Raw genomic sequence first — 13,998 nt, 5'->3', positions numbered from 1 at the left:
AGCATGTAACATCACTGAGCTGATAACTCTCCAGAGAGGCAGGGAGGGACACATATGAATCTATAAAAGATCACAATGCTGCAGGAACAATTTACAGGTAAGTAACGTAGTCTTCTCTAAAACTTAACGCTCTTATAGATGTAGATGTTATTTGAGTAGAATACCAGGCGGTGAATGGCCAAAAGATAGAAGAGTTGCCTCATCAATAAAACTCATTTTTCAGAGCCCCTGCAGTATCAGATTTGGCATCAGCTTTCAGGCAGTAACTGCTCAAAGATTTCTATTAGGGGTGTGTTTAACAAAAATACTGCTGACATGGTACTCCATTCAACAAATTGGTCATCACATTTCTGACAGTTGTTTTTTCTCCATTTAGAACAAAAAGACAATGAGGTCTACTAACCATTAATCTGCAGATGGTGGCTTTTGGCTACTGCTCCACCAGCTGGCACTGTCAAAAGGCCACAAAGACTTTGGTTGCAGTTTTCAGCATAGTAGTCCTTTCCAAAAAGTAGCTGAGCACTCTCTTAACATCCACAGCATAGATCACAACTACACGCTAAGCTTAGGCACTTGAAGCACAAGTTACTTACCTTTGGTAACGATATATCTGTAAGAAACATTAGTTAGTTGGATTCCTTACCTTAGAATATCCCAAGGCGTCAGGCTGGATCCGGAAAGATTTTTCATCAGCAATACCCTTGCGCGCTGGTAGGTTTCGTCTGCGGCTCCGCGTCCGTCGTCGGCGTCATGATCGCCGGGATGATGCCGGCGGAGTACTTAGATGCCGCCCTCGCGCGCTGACGTCAGTTCTGTACATAGCTTTCTGCGCCAGGAATGCAGAGCCATGCAAGAAACCGACACTGGTGCCATGAAACTAGGGCCCTGAAAGGGATGACCTTAACCCTAGATATCGGTCCGCAGAACGGGGAGGATGGGTGGGGCGGTAAGGAATCTAACTAACTAATGTTTCTTACAGATATATCGTTACCGAAGGTAAGTAACTTGTGCATCTGAAAGAAACACGTTAGTTAGATTCCTTACCTTAGAATAGATACCCGAGCAATACCAACCCCGGTGGTGGGTCTGCGAACCAAGATCACATCAGGAAGTCCTGGAGAACAGAACGACCAAAGAAGCCATCTCTCTGGACTTGGCTGTCCAGGCAGTAATGCTTGGCAAACGTGTGCAACAAATGACAAATGTCCTGCAGAGGGACTCTCCGTCCCAGGGCAATAGTAGCCGCTGTAGCTCAAGTGTAATGGGCCCTCAGTCCCACATGAGGATCCTTCTTAGCCAAGGAATAACAGACCTTAATGCACAAAACGACCCACCGAGAGATGGTTTGCTTGTGCAATGCCAGCCCCTTCTTAGCGCCCAAGTAACCAACGAAGAGTTGGCCGTCCTCCCGGAACTGTTTTGTGCGATCCAGATAAAAGGAGAGCGCACGTTTTGGGTCCAGACGGTGGAGCCTCTCTTCCTCTTTCGAGGGATGCGGAGGTGGAAAGAAGGTGGGTAAGATGATGGACTGCCCAATGTGAAAGGAAGTAACCACATTAGGAAGAAAAGAAGGGCGAGTCCTCAGAACAACCATGTCCGGATGGACAGAGAGGAAAGGAGGTTTAGAAGAAAGAGCCTGGAGCTCACTCACTCTTCTGGCAGAGGTGATGGCAACCAGGAAAGCAGTCTTGAGAGTCAGAAGACGAAGAGGACAGTTATGAAATGGTTCAAAGGCAGCGCACATCAGATACATTAACACCAGATTCAAGTCCCACTGAGGCATTACGAAGGGAACAGGAGGGAACATGTGAGTAATGCTTTTCAAGAATCTATTACCAACAGGGGACTTGAAAAGAGAAGGCTGATCAGGAAGCCTCAAGAAGGCTGAAACAGCTGAAAGATATCCTTTGATGGTACCCAGAGCAGAGCCCAGCTGGGCCAGGGAAAGAAGAAAGAGGAGAACCTCAGAAAGAGGGGCGGAAAGGGGATCCACAGCCTTTGCTATGCACCATGCCACAAATTTGTTCCACCTGCAGGCGTATACTGTTTTAGTGGAGGGACGCCTGGCTGCCAGAATGACATCACAGACTTCAGGAGGTAAGTCAAACGGCATCAACTGCCGCCGCTCAATCTCCACGCATGGAGGTGGAGGCTGGACAGGTTCGGGTGGAGGACCATCCCCTGCTGCTGCGACAGAAGGTCTTCCTGAAGAGGCAGTCGAATCGGGGGATCGATTGACAGACTGAGTAGCTCAGGATAACAGTATCTTCGTGCCCAATCCGGAGCCACAAGGATGACTTGGGCCCAGTCGCGCCTGATCTTCTTCAGCACTCTGGGCAGAAGTGGAATAGGCGGAAAGGCGTATAACAGACCGCAACTTCACTGGCGACGAAAAGCGTATCCGAGCGAGTGCCGCCTTGGAAATTCCAACGCGCAGAACTGATGACATTGCGCATTCTCTTCGGAGGCGAATAGATCTAACCAAGGCTCTCCCCATTGCCGAAAGAGGCCTTGCGCCACGTCCGAGTTCAGACGCCACTCATGATCCATCATGCACCGGCGGCTGAGTTCGTCCGCCCTGGCGTTCAGAGAGCCCGCCAGGTGTTTAACCACCAGGGTGATGCCCTGATGTTCCAGCCATGTCCAGAGGCGCAGAGCCTCCTAACAAAGGGTCCATGACCCCACCCCGCCCTGTTTGTTGCAATACCACATGGTGGTGTTGTTGTCCGTGAACACCTGCACTACACTTTTCCGGACTGAGGGAAGGAATGCCTTCAGTGCAAGCCAGATCGCCCGCAGCTCCAATAGGTTGATATGGAGCCGGGACACCGCCGGAGACCAGAGACCTCTGATTTCCGCCTCTCCCAAGTGGCCCCCCCATCCCAGGAGGGACGCATCCGTCACCACTACGTGCTCCGGTTGGTGTAGGGAGAGGGATCTGCCACTGACCCAATCGCGGTCCCTGAGCCACCACTGCAACTGTCTTGCAGTGCCCTCCGAGATCAGGACATGGTCGGACAGGTTGCCCTGATGTTGAGCCCACTGGAACTTCAGGTCCCACTGCAGAGCCCGCATCCGCCACCTGGCGTGATGTACCAGCAGGATGCAGGAGGCCATCAGACCCAGCAGCCATAGGGCCATCCTGACCGAAACTCGGGATAAAGGCTGAAAGATCGGAATCAGAGCCTGAATATCCCGAACACTCTGTTCGGGAGGATAGACCCGAAACTGCGCCGAGTCCAGAACTAATCCGATGAAAAGGAGCTTCTGGGAGGGACTCAGATGTGACTTCGGCACGTTGATGGAGAACCCCAGCGAATGCAGGAGGTCGGCCGTAGTCTGGAGGTGGGAGACGACTGTTTGGGGCGAGCCCGCCTTCAACAACCAGTCGTCGAGATAGGGGAAGCCTGGAACCCCTAATCTGCGCAGATGAGCTGCGACCATCGCCATCACTTTCGTGAACACCCAAGGGGCACTGGTGAGGCCGAAGGGGAGCACGATAAACTGAAAGTTCTCGGGGCCTATCGTAAACCGCAGGTAACGCCGGTGGGCCGGCAGGACAGGGATGTGGAAATAAGCGTCCTGCAAGTCCAACGCTACCATCCAGTCTCCAGGGCAGCTAGAACCTGAGCTAAAGTCAGCATCTTGAACTTCTCCCGGAGGAAGGCGTTGACGCTCCTGAGGTCCAAGATAGGGCATAGGCCCCCTTTGCCCTTCTTGGGAACCAGAAAGTAGTGGGAGTAACAACCCCGTCCTACTTCTGGGCTAGGCACGCGCTCCATGTCCCCCTTGGCCAAGAGTACCGTATCTTCATCCTGCAGAAGTTGCAAGTGATCCCCCGACATGCGGTGGTACTGCAGTGGCATGGCTTGAGGGGTCGCCTCGAAGGGGAGGGAGTAGCCCCTTCGGACGATTTGCAGCACCCACCTGTCCGAAGTGATGGTACGCCAGTGGAGCAGGCAATGGCGAACTCTGCCTCCCACTGGCGTGGAATGGGCCTGAAAGCTCGGACTAGGAAGGCTTTGAGGGAGATGCTGCGGGAGCGGATTTGGACTGACCGGCTCTCTGTCCCCCTGCTCCGCCACGGCAGAATCCACGTCCGCGATCGCGTTGAGGCTGGTTCTGCGACCTGTGGCTGAACTAACGTGCGGGGGCGCCCCTTCCTTGGCCACGATATGGGCAAAAAGCAGAAGTCTGCTGGTGCTAGGCCGACAGGCCCAAGGACTTGGCCGTAGCCCTGGAGTCCTTAAAGCACTCCTGCGCGCTATCTGCTTTGTCGCCAAAAAGTCGACTGCCATCAAAGGGCATGTCCATGAGAGTGCTCTGGACATCCCCTGAAAGGTTTGTGGACCTCAGCCAGGCGTGACGATGAATTGCCACCGTCGTTGCAATCGCTCTACCCAGCGAGTCCGTGGTGTCAAGTCCACATCTAATAGAATACTGTGCTGCATCACGCCCCTCAGCAAGAGCCTGGGCGAGCCGTGTCCTGGCCTCCTCTGGACACTGGGGCAGCACGTCCGCCACCGTATCCCACAGACAGTGGGTGTAACGGTCCAAAAGGCACACGGTATTAATGGACCGCAACCCAAGACTGAGGGAGGAAAACAGTTTCTTGCCAAACTGTTCCAGCCTTTTGGATTCCCGGTCCGGAGGTGCGGACGGGAAGGCGGATTGGGACGTAGAGGCCTGGGTTACCAGACTCTCAGGGGTGGGGTGTACGGACAGAAAGCTGGGGTCGCCCGGAGCTGGGCGGTGGCACCGGGCTACGTTCCGATCCACAGGAGAGACTGTGGAGGGCTTGGACCAAGTGCCCATCAGAATGTCGGAGAGGGCCTCATTGAACTGCAGCAGAGGCTCCAAAGACCTTACTGGCGGTTGAAGCACCTCAGTGAGGAGGTTAGTCCTCACGGCCGCTGCAGGGAGCACCAGATGCAAGGCCTGGGCCGCCCTGCGCAGCACCACAGCATACGTAGCACCCTCCTCCGTAGCCACGGAAGGAGCAGAGTGTCAGGTGAAGTATCTAGACCACTGGCCTCCCCCAGCTCATCTGCCCAGTCCTGACTTAAATGGCACTGCTATGCCAGAGGGTCCTCAGACCCCTCCCAGTTTTCCCCTTCATCCGTGTCCTGGTAAACAGGCAAAAAGGACGGAGCCGGGTCATAGATGAAATGCTCACCCATGGGTGCCGGAGACGGCGCCGATCCGACGCCGGACCCAGACCGGGGTTGAAACTAGGGACGGCGTCGTCCGAGGACGGCGCCGGGAGTGACACCATGGGGGTCGGCGCCGGCGGAGAAGTCGTGAGTTCAACCGGCGTCGACCGGGATCCAGGCCTGGATCCCACGGGGGCCTGCGGCGTTGGGACCAAAGTTGGCGCCGGGGCCGAAGCCGCCGCTTTCTAGGATCCCCAGTCAAGCCTGCGGGTCCGGAGGCATGCCGGCAGGCCTCGACAGCGGATAGAGAGTCCTCATGGCCACGAGGAAGTCTCGAATCTCGCCCAGAGTCGCATGAAGCCCAGGGACCGGAGGGTGTGGGGCCGGATGCAACTCCTGCGGCTCCGGCGGATCCACGCGGGTGGTGCCACCTGAACCCTCTGTGGAGTCGCGCGACCGGCGAGGGTAGTCAGAAGAGCGATGTCGCTACTTCGACTTCTTTTTGCCATGCCTCGACTTACCTGAGTGCGAAGACTTGGATCCCGACGAACGGTGATGACTGCGACTCCATGACCGGTGTCGGCCTCCTGCTCGACCGGGACCTCGAGCGGCGCGGAGCCGACTGCCGGATCTCGAGGAGCTTGCGGGACCGCTCCCGCCTAGCTTTCGACGTCAAGGCTCGACAGTCGGAGAACGACTTGTCATCGTGGTCGGCCCCAAGGCAGTAGAGACACCGACGGTGGGGGTCGGTAACCGACATCAGTCGGTGACAGACGTCACACGGCTTCAATCCGGGCATCCCTACCGGCACCAGGAGTTGAAGTCGACTCGAAAAAGATAGACAAAAATGTCCAAAAAGTTAGTCAAAAAATGACTAAGGGTATGCTCTTCACGGACCTGCGCTTGCTGGTGCGGAAAAAGATCTGACGTCAGCGTGCGAGGGCGGCGTCTAAGTACTCTGACGACATCATCCCGGCGATCACGACGCCCGCGGAGCCGCAGACGACGCCTACCGACGCGCAAGGGTATTGCTGACAAAAACTCTTTCCGGATCCAGCCTGGGGAATTCTAAGGTAAGGATTCTAACTAACGTGTTTCTTTCAGATGAACACTGGCATAGATACTGTTTGGCAGATGTGAAACTCAGAAACCACCTTTAATATGAACCTTGGGTGCGGCCTGAAAGTGATCTTGTCAGGATGGAGCTTAATTTAAGACTCCTTAACTTGCCAACGATCTTGGAGGAGGCGACAGCAACCATAAATGCCTTATTCCATGTGAGGAATTTTAGCATCCAGTCATGCACAGGTTCAAATGGGTTCACCAGGAAACTGGTAAACACAATGACTTCCCTCCTCAGCGCAGGTATTCTTATTCTTGGAAGCATGCATCTTCCTGTACTGGGATTTTGCTGCCTAGAACAGATGTATAGATGAATGCTAAAGGTCTGACTTGGCTAGACCAAGCAGATGGGGTAACAGGTTGAGTAGCTTATTCTGCAAAAGGTGTATGCGCTCATTTCTTCTTTTAAGTGGCATTGGTAGATTCTGCTGAGAGTTAATCAATGCCTCCAGGCACTCTGGAGAGAGACCTAGATGAACAAGTTACTTACCTTCGGTAACGCTCTTTTGGGTTGATACTTGAACTGCAGATTTCTCACCTTATAAAACTCCCCCGGCTGGATAAGGAATCTTGTTCCAGCAATACTCCCGCTTGCCACTGTGGCTTCGCACCACTGTGGATGTGACAGAGTGGATGGGCATTTAAGCGCCAATTCCTGCCATTTAGGTTTGTTTCTTGCTTATGTTTTCCATACCCTCAGAGACAGAGCATGGATAATTGTTGATATCAGTGTGCAGGCTTTTAATTTGGGACCTTTCTGGACGTTTAAGGGGTGACTCCACAGAATGGGGAGGTGAAATGGGTGTGAGGAATCTCATCAGAAAGATTGCTACCTAAAGTAACTTATTCTTCTGATGGATTCTTCACTTTAGAATAGATATCTAATCAGTACCGCCCCACGGTGGAGGATCTGTAGAGTGAGCTCAGATCAAAATGTCTTGCAGGACCTGGCGAAATGTCCTTTCAGGAAAGTATTGCTTTGTGAACGTCTGTCCCAATGCCCATGTCGCAGCCTGGCAGATGTCAAGGGCAGGCACCCCACATGCCAACGCAATGACCACAGCCTTTGCATTCGTGGACTGGGCTCTTAGATCTGGAGGCTGCTTCTTTGCCAGCGCGTAGCAAATCTTGATGCAGAGGACCATCCACCGTGACAGGGTCCTCGTCTACACAGACTTCCCTTACTTTGTTTTGAAGAAACCCACAAAAAGGGGTTCAGCCAATCAAAGTTTTCTTCCTCTTTTGAGGAGTGAGACAGGCCAAGAACGCAGGCAGGGTAATAGATTGCTCAACGTGGAAAGGAATCATAACTTTAGCCTAGAAGGCAGTCCAAGTCTTCTGGAAAAAGGTGGTGTAGGGTCGTTGTACTGATATTGCTTGATGCTCACTCACGCACACCCATGATGAGGAAGATAGTCTGGAAAGTCAAGCGACACAGTGAGCAGCTATGCATTGGCTCGAAGGGGACGAACATGAGAAATGTTAAGAGCAAATTAAGGTCCAACTGTGGCATCACAAACGTTTTGGGAGCAAATATGTAATCACAACAGATGAGTTAAACAGGGAAGGTTGATAGGGCAAAAGAAGAAAAGGATGAAATGGTAGACAAATAACCTTCAATAGTCCCAACTGCAAGGCCTTGGTGGGCCAAAGAGAAAACAAAAGAACATCTGACTGCTTGGCTTGTAAAGGATAAATCCTGCCGATACCACACAGAGCCAAAAATCTGTCCAGGCGCCCAGCATAAATGGACCTTGTGGAAGGGCGTGTGGTGGCGAGGATGCCATTCACAGCCTGAGGCACCAGATCAAATGCAGGTTACTGCCACTGCTCTATAGCCACACATGGAGGTGTAGAGTGCACAGGAAGGATCTTGCCCTGCTGCTGCAACAGAAGAGGCTCTTGAAGTGGAAGCCTAATCAGAGGACGCATGCTCATGCCATAAGTGCCTGCTAACACATTCTCCTGGCTCATCCAGAGCCACTAGGATAACTTGGGTCTGGTTGCTCCAGATCTTTTTCAGAACATAGGGCAAGAGAGGGCAGGCGTATTGCCTAGTTAAAAGCCAATTCACACAACCTTTGACATTGTCTGTTCTCAACGATGGAGAATGTGAGAAGTTGGCCTGATGTATGATGTCACTAGTTCTAGTGTACACCTTATATCAGTCCAAACAACCCTTATGGTGATTGGTTGTAAAGTCAACCTTATAGACCAGATATCCTAGTGGTAGCATGGACAAGAGCAGTCTTAGGCTAAACTCTGAATGGCATGTGAAGCCAGCTGTGATACCATATATAATCCCTTGAATACCAAATGAAAGGACACCACAACAGATATATATATAAAATAAAGTGTGTTTATTCTAGTCAAACCCTCAGCACTCTTTATGAGATTAGAGGTAAGTACAACACAGTCTTATTTATGCATACATTAAGTCACACAGGTAAGTAATACAGTTAGGCCCTAGGGGCCACGCAAACCATATACTAAGTAAGTGGTATAAGGACCACTGTCACGGAAATAGGATAGGCCTAGGCCTAGGGAATCGCTGGGGCTACACTATACTACCAAAGGTTAGGAAGTGGGAGGCCCACGGGATTCAGGTGCAGAGTGGAAACACTCACGCGTAATGCGTATAGTCGATAGAAATAGTACAGTTTTGAATTAAATAGATTTAGGACACTTCCGGAGTAGCTAGGAAGTCGAGACTGGAAAACTAGACACTAGGATAGTCACTACCCTGATGAGCACCGGAGTACCCAAGTTACCTAGCCCACAGGCTGCGGGTGCATAGGTGTGAAGTTGCGTCGGGTTTCGTCGTCGACTCCTATGGATGCCTGAAGAAAGATGCTGACAGGCAGTCAGTGAAGAGTGTCCGGTGGATCCCAAGGCTGGGATCAAGAAGAGAGGAGACCTGCAAGCAGAAGGGACAGAGTCAAGGTCACTAGCCAGTGACCACGTGGAACCAGGAAGGAACCAGGCGATGTCGTGAAGATTGCAGGTGAAGGTGAAGCTTGTCGCTGTAACCACGAGGACCAGGGAACGTCGAGGACGACCAGGACCAGGAGGCGAGCTGTCCCACGAAGGCTCTTGCTGTCGGCGGCGTCTAAGTTGGACTAGGACTCACCAAGCCTTGACAAGCGGAACCCACGAAGAACGGAGGACTTGCTTCTGGTGCAGACCAGGAAGGTCTGGGGTGCTTCTCTTTTTCAAAGGAGCAGGAGCCAGTCTGGAGGAGCCAAACCAGCGCTGAAGATTACGGGATGCGTCGTCACAAAGGCCACTAGCCAGCGGGCAAGCAACCGGACACACGCGGCAAGCAGGAAAATGCAGAAGGGCCCCACGCAGGACTCGTGGAGTGTGGGGGGCTGATCTTCGGTGCAGATGGTGCTTGGGGTTGGGGCTTCTCAATCCCTGGTGCACAACTTCGAGGGTGCCTCAGAAGCTGCGCTTGAAGATACTAGCCACTTTTCCCAGGTAGCCGGTCCCACGTCTCTCGTCGCCTCCACGGATCTCAGCTCTGCTGTGGATGTGGATCAGGGTCGGAGATGTCTGGAAGTCAAGGCTCTGGTCGGGCTCTGCAGTCGGTCCCTCGTAGAACTTTAGCAAAGCAAAGGGTAGTCTCTTGATGGTGCCTGTTTGCACAGGGTAGCCACTCCTTGGCCACAAGGGAGATTCTTCAGTCTTCTTCTTTCGTCGAATGACGAAGGTCCAGAGTTTCTGTTCAAGTTGCAGGTTCAGGATAATCTAATCTCCTGGGGCCCAGCTACCACTCTTATACTAATCTGGGGGGCTGGGTTACCTGCTAGGTCACGCCTTATGGGTGGGACCTGGGAGGGGGGTGGTTACACCCCCTTCCCTTTGTCCAGTTTCACGCCAGGACTGGGGCTGGAGTGCCCAGCACCGGTTTGAACTGGACTATGCATGGGACACCTTGTGTGCCCCAGGCATGTCTCATTCCTTTCAGCCCTCCCTGCCCCAATACACTAAAGTCTGTCTGGGGAGGTGCTAGCACCTCCCCAAGCAGGAAACCTATTGTCCAAGCCTCCCTTGCCGGGATCACTCCCAGCAGCAGGAGGTCAGACTTGTGTCTGTGGCAGCAGCATCCATTTTGTGATGCTGAGGCTTTGGTTAGAGTTAAAGAACAAGTTACTTACCTTCGGTAACGATGTATCTGTAAGAAACATTAGTTAGTTAGATTCCTCACCTTAGAATATCCCCAGGCGTCAGACTGGATCCGGAAGATTTTTCGTCAGCAATACCCCTTGCGCGTCGCTAGGCGTCGTCTGCGGCTCCGCGTCCGTCGTCGGCGTCGTGCGCCGGGATGACGTCGTCGGAGTACTTAGACGCCGCCCTCGCGCGCTGACGTCAGTTCTTGTACATAGCCTTCCGCGCCAGGAACGCAGAGCCATGCAAAGACCGACACTGGTGCCAAAAATAAAATCTAGGGGCCTGAAAAGGATAACCTTAACCCTAGATGTCAGTTCGCAGAACGGGGAGGATGGGTGGGTCGGTGAGGAATCTAACTAACTAATGTTTCTTACAGATACATCGTTACCGAAGGTAAGTAACTTGTTCATCTGAAAGAAACACGTTAGTTAGATTCCTCACCTTAGAATAGATACCCAAGCAATACCATCCCCGGTGGTGGGTCTGCGAACCAAGATCACACCAGAAAGTCCTGGAGGACAGAACGACCAAAGAAGCCATCCCTCCGGACTTGGCTGTCAAGGCAATTATGCCTGGCAAACGTGTGTAGCGAAGCCCACGTCGCCGCCTGACAGATGTCCTGCAAAGGGACACCCCGTCCCAAAGCAGTAGTAGCCGCTGTGGCCCGAGTGGAATGGGCGCGCAGCCCAACAGGAGGGTCCTTTTTTGCCAAGGAGTAACAAATTTTGATGCACAAAACGACCCACCGAGAGATGGTCCGTTTGTGCACCGCTTTCCCCTTCTTAGCACCCACGTATCCAACGAAAAGTTGGTCATCCACCTGGAACTGCTTCGTGCGGTCCAAATAAAAGGAGAGCGCACGTTTTGGGTTCAGACGGTGGAGCCTCTCTTCCTCTTTGGAAGGATGCGGAGGCTGAAAGAAGGTGGGCAAGGTGACAGACTGCCCAAGATGAAATGGAGTCACCACTTTCGGAAGAAAGGAGGGACGAGGCCGATGGACAACCTTGTCCGGATGAACAGACAGAAAAGGAGGCTTTGAAGATAAAGCCTGGAGCTCACTCACCCGTCTAGCCGAGGTGATGGCTACCAGAAAAGCAGTCTTAAGAGTCAGAAGACGAAGAGGACAATTGTGAAGAGGCTCGAAGGGAGCGCACATCAGGAATGTCAAGACAAGATTCAAGTCCCACTGAGGCATTACAAACGGGACAGGAGGGAACGTGTGAGTAATGCCTTTTAGAAAGTGTGTAACCACAGGGGACTTGAAAAGAGAAGGCTGATCAGGAAGCCGCAAGAAGGCAGAGATGGCAGCAAGATAACCTTTCAGGGTGCCCAGGGCAGAGCCCTGCCGGGCCAAAGAAAGAAGAAACAGTAGAACCTCAGAAAGAGGGGCGGAAAGGGGATCCACAGCCTTTGCTGTGCACCATGCCACAAATTTGTTCCACCGGCAGGCGTATACCGTCTTTGTGGAGGGACGCCTGGCTGCCAGAATGATATCACAGACTTCAGGAGGCAAGTCAAATGGCATCAACTGCCGCCGCTCAATCTCCACGCATGGAGGTGGAGGCTGGACAGGTTCGGGTGGAGGACCGTCCCCTGCTGCTGCGACAGAAGATCCTCCCGAAGGGGCAGACGTATCGGAGGATCGGTCAACATACTGAGTAGCTCGGGATACCAGTACCTTCGTGCCCAATCCGGAGCCACCAAGATGACTTGGGCCCGGTCGTGCCTGATCTTCTTCAGCACTCCGGGCAGAAGTGGTATAGGCGGAAAGGCGTACAACAGACCGCAACTCCACTCGTGACGAAAAGCGTCGCCGAGCGAGTGCCGCCTTGGAAATTCCAACGCGCAGAACTGCTGACATTGCGCGTTCTCTTCGGTGGCGAATAGATCTAACCAAGGCTCTCCGCACTGCTGAAAGAGACCTTGCGCCACTTCGGAGTTCAGACGCCATTCGTGATCCATCATGCACTGGCGGCTGAGTTCGTCTGCTCTGGCGTTCAGAGAGCCCGCCAAATGTTGAACCACTAGGGTGACGCCCTGGTGTTCCAGCCACGTCCAGAGGCGCAGAGCCTCCTGACAAAGGGTCCACGACCCCACCCCGCCCTGTTTGTTGCAATACCACATGGCGGTGGTGTTGTCCGTGAACACCTGCACGACACTGCCCCTGACAGAGGGAAGGAAGGCTTTCAGTGCAAGTCGGATCGCTCTCAACTCCAACAGGTTGATGTGGAGACGAGACTCCGCCGGAGACCAGAGGCCTCTGATCTCCGCCTCTCCCATATGGCCACCCCAGCCCAGGAGGGACGCATCCGTCACTACGACATGCTCCGGTTGGGGAAGGGAGAGGCTTCTGCCCATGACCCAATCGCGGTCCGTGAGCCACCACTGCAACTGCTGTGCAGTGCCCTCCGAGATCAAGACATGGTCGGACAGGTTGCCGTGATGCTGGGCCCACTGAAACTTCAGGTCCCACTGCAGAGCCCGCATGCGCCGCCTGGCGTGATGCACTAGTAGGATGCAGGAGGCCATCAGCCCCAGAAGCCGCAACACTAGCCTGACCGAAACCCAGGATAGAGGCCGAAAGATGGGAATCAGGGCCTGTATATCCCAGTCCCGCTGTTCCGGTGGATAGACCCGGAACTGCGCCGAATCGAGAACCGCTCCGATGAAGAGGAGCTTCTGAGAGGGACTCAGGTGTGACTTCGGCACGTTGATGGAAAACCCCAGCAAATGCAGGAGATCCGCCGTAGTCTGGAGGTGGGAGACGACTGCTTGGGGCGAGCCCGCCTTCAACAACCAGTCGTCGAGATAGGGGAAGACTGGAACCCCTGATCTGCGCAGATGAGCTGCGACCACCGCCATCACTTTCGTGAACACCCGAGGGGCACTGGTGAGACCGAAGGGGAGCACGGTAAACTGAAAGTGCTCTTGGCCCACCGTGAACCACAGGTAACGCCGGTGGGCCGGCAGGACGGGGATGTGAAAATATGCGTCCTGCAAGTCCAACGCTACCATCCAGTCTCCGGGGTCTAGGGCAGCTAGAACCTGAGCCAAAGTCAACATCTTGAACCTTTCCTTCCGGAGGAAGGCATTGACGTTCCGAAGGTCCAAGATAGGGCGTAGGCCCCCTTTGCCCTTCTTGGGAACCAGAAAGTAGTGGGAATAACAACCACGACCTACTTCTGGACTCGGAACGCGCTCGACGGCCCCCTTGGCCAAGAGGGCGGAAACTTCCTCGTGGAGAAGATTCAAATGATCCCCCGAGATACGGTGGTGCTGCGGTGGCATGGCTGGAGGGGTCGTCTCGAAGGGGAGAGAGTAGCCCCTTCGGACGATTTGCAGCACCCACCTGTCCGATGTGATGGACCGCCAGTGGAGCAGGTGATGGCGAACTCTGCCGCCCACTGGCGTGGAATGGGCCTGAAAGCTCGGACTAGGAAGGCTTTGAGGCGGATGCTGCCGGGGTGGATGTGGGCTGACCTCGTCGTCCTCCAGATCCGCCTCGGCGGAAACCACGTCCGCGACCGCGCGCAAGTTGGTTCTGCGGCTG

At 53.8% G+C, this 13,998-nt stretch overlaps 1 protein-coding gene across 2 annotated transcripts in view; it reads right to left on the bottom strand.

The window, feature by feature from the left end:
- The window catches only part of VPS13D (vacuolar protein sorting 13 homolog D), a 2,738,381-nt gene that overhangs the window by 1,046,873 nt on the left and 1,677,510 nt on the right, over positions 1-13,998 (bottom strand). The gene's annotated exons all lie outside the window — the stretch shown is intronic.

The sequence above is a fragment of the Triturus cristatus genome, chromosome 1_2 (genome assembly GCF_964204655.1).
Source record: "Triturus cristatus chromosome 1_2, aTriCri1.1, whole genome shotgun sequence".
Classification (NCBI taxonomy): Eukaryota; Metazoa; Chordata; class Amphibia; order Caudata; family Salamandridae; genus Triturus; species Triturus cristatus.
Note: the sequence above shows the minus strand (reverse complement) of the source record. Positions and strands in the feature narration are given on the sequence as shown.